We start from the raw sequence: 6,032 nt of genomic DNA, 5'->3' as shown, positions 1-6,032 counted from the left end.
TTTTTCCCTTTACCTCCTTGTTTAACTAAAAGGCTAATGTAATGATTGTTTTAAAAACTAAATGGCTGTTGATAAATCTTGAAAAAACCTTGATTTATGAAGAGTATTAGGAAGTTTAAAGTGACAAAAGATTACTACTACCTAACATGAGTAATTTGCCGTGGTAGAGCTGGTGTTTCCATAAGTTCTTTTCTTATTGACTCATTAGAATTTCCATTTCTGATAGTCAATAACAAAAGTAAATTTCTATTCTGAAAATTTTGTCTCTGGTCTCAATTTTTCATATAGTTTCTTGTGGAATTTGTCTTCTCTCATATATAGTGCTAACTTATTTATATGTATTTAATGCTTTCATTGTAAAGATGTCATTATTAACTTGCTTGGGCATTTCTTGACAACCAATATGCGACTTGTGTAGATCTTCGGGATGATAAGCAGTTTTTTCAAGATCATCCTGGTGCAGCACCTATCACCACAGTGCAGGTACTTCCTAGCTTTCATTGCTTCCATTACCAATATCCATTGCTATCGCTTTGTGTCTTATTTCATTGCCTTTTAGCCTTCAGTTGGTGTTCATAAGAGAGACCATCTGCTTACTTTATACATTAGTGATCTGATTTTCTCTCTTTGTTGAAGAGTGACGAACTGAGAAAACTTATCGGTGCTCCAGTTTACATCGAATGTAGTTCAAAAACACAGCAGGTACATATATGTTCTCTGCATCTATAAAAGTTCCAAAGGTTAGATAATATCATGTCCCTAACGATATCTGCCTTTGAATACAGAATGTGAAGGCTGCTTTTGATGCGGCCATCAAAGTAGTTCTCCAGCCTCCAAAGCAGAAGAAAAAGAAGAGAAAGGGTCAAAAAACCTGTTCTATATTGTGATCTTCTCAGTTCTAAATTGGTAGTTGGCAGAGGATGACATGACTGTAGCCATTTCTTGGTAGTCTTTGCCATTCTATATCTTTGCAGCATAACACATGATGGTGTTGGTGTTCCGAAAACATTACTGAACCAAATGTTCGGACGAGAGGGACAAGAATCCGAGGAGGGTATTAGTCTGCTCATCAGCAGAAAGTTGCTGAAGCTGATGAATGGAGACGTGCGGTATCTGAGGGAAGCTGGCAAATCATCTTTCATCTTAACAGTTGAACTAGCTGCTTCCCAGAAATTGATTGCTTAAAGTTATAGGAAAATAAAGAAATACTTTGTTTTTGTACATCAGAAAAGCAAGTGTGCAAGAAATCACTTTTCTTGTACATTTTGTTTCTCTTTATTTGTAAGAAGGGAGAATAAGGATAATCAACATCATTTCACTTGTGATATTGCTTCTTTAATTTGTTATAGATTAGTTATAAATAACTAAAGTTATGATCAAACAATATACAGTGGTTTCATAATCCTGGTTGTCACTTGAAATAGGTATGTAGCTCAAAAAATGGTCTAACTATGAAATAGGTTCTCCATCTCACTAAACCAAAATAAATACTGATGACAGTAAAGATTATTTTTCAGAGAATGGTCAAAAGGAAAATTCAGTCACTATTACTTAAATACTTCATACGAGGCATGAGCTGAGTTAGTTCTAGGTGTCTTTCTAAAGTACAGTGATGATTGTTGAAAAGTATATAAAAAGTATATAAAGGACATGAAATGAGATCATTTGCGTAAATGCCTATATGGTATCGTTATATGAAACAATTACAAGTATATATGAACTTGTGTTAGCTACTTGTACTGGTTAATATTATTTTACTAGTAGAGAATTTTAATTACTTCGCTTGATTGTGCATCTTCTGATGCAAAAGAAAGGAATGAATTGATTTGGACTTGCTACTGATACTTTGTAACATTTTGATTCTGAGGCCACTGTATCATATAATATAGGATTTTTGTTCAGAAAATTCACCATCCCAAATCTCTGGCTGGTTTTGTTGTTATTTAACTTATTAATCTTCTTATGATAATTTGACTTCTATTAATGCATTGAATCAAAATACCAATACTTCCCTAATATAAAGATCAGAAAAAAGTGCAATTTCAATTACAAGAAGTTACAAAAAGAAAGAAAAAGAATAACTTTGTATAGATCAATATCAGCCAATACAATCAAAAACCATGAACATAAGTCACACAAAAATAAATAAATAAATAAATGTGTAGTTTCTTGTAATATCACCCAGCCTCTTCCTCTCTTTACTCTAGCTCTCCTTGCTCGCTCCTATCTCTCTTATTTTAAATAAGTAAGCAGAGGAAGTGAAGGTTGGAAAATTACATAAGAGATAGGAAAGTTCCACACGCGGAAGACGCTAAATGGTAGAGCATAGCTTTCCCAGGCTAAGGTTGAGAGGAATGAGGCAAATCGCTTGCTTACTTGAGTTCTGAAAGTACCGATTTCCTGATCTCGGAAAAGTACCAGATCGGATTCTAGTTAGCCTACCCGACTACACAAGATATTCTACATGTGGTTAACAAAAGAATCACTGGTTATTGGCCTCAAGGGTAGTGGTAAAAAATAGAAACAAATTAATAAATGCTACAAAAAAGAAAAACATGCATTTTCCTTGCTTCTAAACAAGAACCCCATCTAAACTAAATGCTATTGTTTGAAGGAGAACAGATATATCACTTTGGAGAAGCTGAGACACTAGGAAGAGGAGCCTCATTTTCTGATGCACTCTTACTATCTTTCTCTATCACAGTTAACATCTCGTTTGGGAGAATAGGTGAACTTTCTGAGTTCCGAATAACCACTCGAAGAGGTGATTCTGATGGTGATGGGTTGAAAGACGTTATCCGGGACACCCCACTCGAGCTGTCATAAACCTCTGGGACTTCAGCGATGCCATCATCCAGGTACACTACATCCTGCATTGTCAGCTGATGGTACTCCACAATCTCCCTTAGGAAACGGTTTTCCCTAGCATATACCTCATTCTTGCCTGCCAAGCGAGCCTTCTCGGCAAGAAGCGTCTCCAGTTGAAACCGAATCTGTACAAGTTACAAAAACATAGCCATATAGGACCTAAAGTTTCATATTTAAATGATCATATTCTTGTTAAAAACACAATGAGTTCTTGGGATATATGCATAACACAGGGTAGTTAGTATATATGCATATAATAAACAATTCCATAGTATGCTTGAAGCAAAAGAAAGCTCTTGCCTTCAACCACTAAATGTGTACCACTTCAACTATTTTTCAATGCTGTATATGATAGGCAAACATGCAATGGTGTAAAAGCTAGAAGGGATGAAAAAAATAATCTCCAGCAAAAATGAGGTTATAAACTTATGAGACTCAGACATATAACTCATGTTTAGATAAAACAACACATGAAATTGGAAGATGCTTTCAAATTTTGTTATGCCTGTATGAGTGCTTCATAGGTGTTGTCATATCAAATTTGAAATAGGGAACAACAAATAACCAATACCATATCATCATCTTCACGGTTCTGTCCCTTAGTGGTAGCGGTACCGCGGTCGCGGAGCATTTTATTTTCTTCTTCTAGTTGAGAACACCTGGCTTTTGCAAAAGCCAAATCTGCTTTAACAGTTTTTAGCTCGCGAAGAAGTAGTTTTGCTTTGGCAGCCGTTGCCATTGCCACCTGCAAGTTGCAACCAAAGCAAAGTGAAATTATGCTTGTTCAGTTACTTAAGAACATAAAAATTTTATTCAACTAAACTGTCATTACAAACTCAATTTTCTATTCAGAAATGCTATCAGAAGCAGTTGATAATTCAAAGGAGTAAAAGGTTGAAAACTACTCATCAATCCAATGGTTAAAAAACATTATGATGTTCCGCCATAAACCTCTGACAATGAAATTCTGGTTTAGTATTTTTCTTATGATTTTATAATGGTTGAATGTGTCATTACTGATCTGCATAGAACCATCTTATTCAAACTAAAAAAATCTATTAACATCTCTGATATAGCTTATACAGTCTGTGCCTTCACTTAGTGAGGCAACAACACACGATTACATACTTGGCAATACTTCTTGAAATGCCTTGAGTTGTGATTCATTGTCCTCGTGACTTCCTTTAAGCCAGATTTGAGTCTGTCTTGCTCTCCACGATCATTCGGCCTTCCTGAAGAAATTTGAGAAGCAGCAATGAGATGAAGAATGTTATGTTGTTTCAATACTTGAAATGATACAATTCCCATACACCAGATAATGAAGAATCAAATTAGTAGTTAACTATGTGTCTCAACTAGTTAACAATTCTGTTTTTTTCTGAATGCAAGATGTTACTACATTGTTACCCTATAATAAAACATCATTAATAGACATAGATCAGGTTTGATGTTTCAAGCGTGGAAGAAACATTTCCCAACTAATTCAAACAAAGCCATGTAAATTGTTATGAACTGTGGACATAAACCAATTCCAAGGTGGAAACATATAAGACAGAGAATTTACCTCAAAAGCCTTCTCAAAGGTGTCACCTAAGTGCTTAAGGGAACTAGTGATTGCCTCCAATCCCTTCCTAATTGTAGGGTTGTCCCCTAAATTATGAGATTCATGTTGTTGATATGACGGCTTTGACTGTGAAGGGAAGTCCCAATCATGGCAAACAAAAAAAAACACAATTGATTCCAATTCAACTAGACATAGATTTAGAGTCTCAGTTCTATGGTTTATGTTATTTACATTGAGTTTAGGAATCATACCATAAACATAACACATCCATTGGTTTAATAATACAAATACAAGATATAGATACAATACAATACCATTTAGAGGGAAATGTTTTTCCATTTCAGTATTAATATGAATTATTTCCAACACAACAAGTTATACTAAAGATCCTGAAAAATTAGTATGAAAATTGAAAAGTAATAACATAATTGGAAGCATGTATTAATGTCAAAACAGATACAACGACTAATTTTAAGTATTCGAAAATCATAGGATGGTAGGATGGATTCAAGAAGAATCAACATTTTTGCCTCACATTTGAACCAACATTAATCACCTGAGATTCTGGAGCACCTGTATTACTGAATGGGTATGATCTGAATTTTTGTGGCATAGTGGCATGTAATGATGAATATGGATATGGAACACTGTTAATATCATCATCAATAATTGATTTGGCTCTCTGAGCCAAGACACCCCAGAAGCCAGTCTTTGAGTCACCATCATCATTCTGCATGCACGCAAATTCACCCATTCATTCGTTCATTGAGACAAATCATCAAACACATGGTATCATTTCCAATAACATAGACTCATCAATAAGAAAAATGAAAAGATTTCTTGATAGGGAAGGAAAAAGACCTTGGATTTGTGATGATCAGAGGCAGGGTCGAAGGCGTGGCCGCCAGAGGCGGAGGCCTTGGCTTGAGCAACAACGGATGACGACGACGATGAAAAATCATTCTTGATTTCATTGTTTTCAGGTAATGATGATTGAGATTGAGGAATCTCTTCCTCAAAGGTTGAAGACTTTGACCCTGCCTTCTTCTGTAAGCCATGTTTTGTTATGAGAGAAAGGAAAAAAAGAAAAGAAAAGAAAGATCACAGGTTCACAAGAAGAAAGAAATGAGGGGAAGGAAAAGAAGCTTAAGCAAAGTTTTTGATTCAGATTCAATCAACAACCTCTTCTCCTTTTTTGAGGGGTCATGAAATAGAAATACCATGATCTTGCGTGCGACGCACAGACAGATGAGAGAGATCGAGGAGCAGAGAGACAGAGAGAAAGGATAGGAAGATGAGAGGAGAAGATGAAGAAGACTGAAACCTGGGTGAACGAAGGTTTCTCAATTGAGATGAAAAACAATTTTAGTTTTTTGTTTTTTTAATATGTTTAATATAGATGAAGAACAATTTTAATTTTTAGTTTTTTTAATATATTTTTGTTTTGTTGTTTTAATTATTTGAAATTATAAAATTAAGATTAATTGAATTTTAAAATTTGATTAATTTAAAAGGGTATTTTTATTTAATTAAATAAAGAAAAGATGTTTTAGTTTTTTTATAAAATTAAATAAATAAATATTTTTTATTTTTATTTAAT

At 34.4% G+C, this 6,032-nt stretch overlaps 1 non-coding gene and 1 pseudogene across 1 annotated transcript; one reads left to right on the top strand and one right to left on the bottom strand.

Annotated features, from left to right (window-relative positions):
- The window catches only part of LOC107486264 (rac-like GTP-binding protein RAC1), a 2,233-nt pseudogene extending 915 nt beyond the window's left edge, over positions 1 to 1,318 (top strand).
- A 643-nt stretch (positions 1,319 to 1,961) lies between these two features.
- Positions 1,962 to 5,778, bottom strand: LOC107486642 (uncharacterized). Its single transcript, XR_008008357.1, has 6 exons — positions 5,294 to 5,778; positions 4,989 to 5,162; positions 4,433 to 4,558; positions 4,059 to 4,100; positions 3,440 to 3,649; positions 1,962 to 2,993 (listed from the first exon to the last, which is right to left on the bottom strand). It is a non-coding gene; the product is annotated as an uncharacterized LOC107486642 (transcript).
- Positions 5,779 to 6,032: the final 254 nt, after the last annotated feature.

This window comes from Arachis duranensis, chromosome 4 (genome assembly GCF_000817695.3).
Source record: "Arachis duranensis cultivar V14167 chromosome 4, aradu.V14167.gnm2.J7QH, whole genome shotgun sequence".
NCBI classification, from domain to species: Eukaryota; Viridiplantae; Streptophyta; class Magnoliopsida; order Fabales; family Fabaceae; genus Arachis; species Arachis duranensis.
Note: the sequence above shows the minus strand (reverse complement) of the source record. Positions and strands in the feature narration are given on the sequence as shown.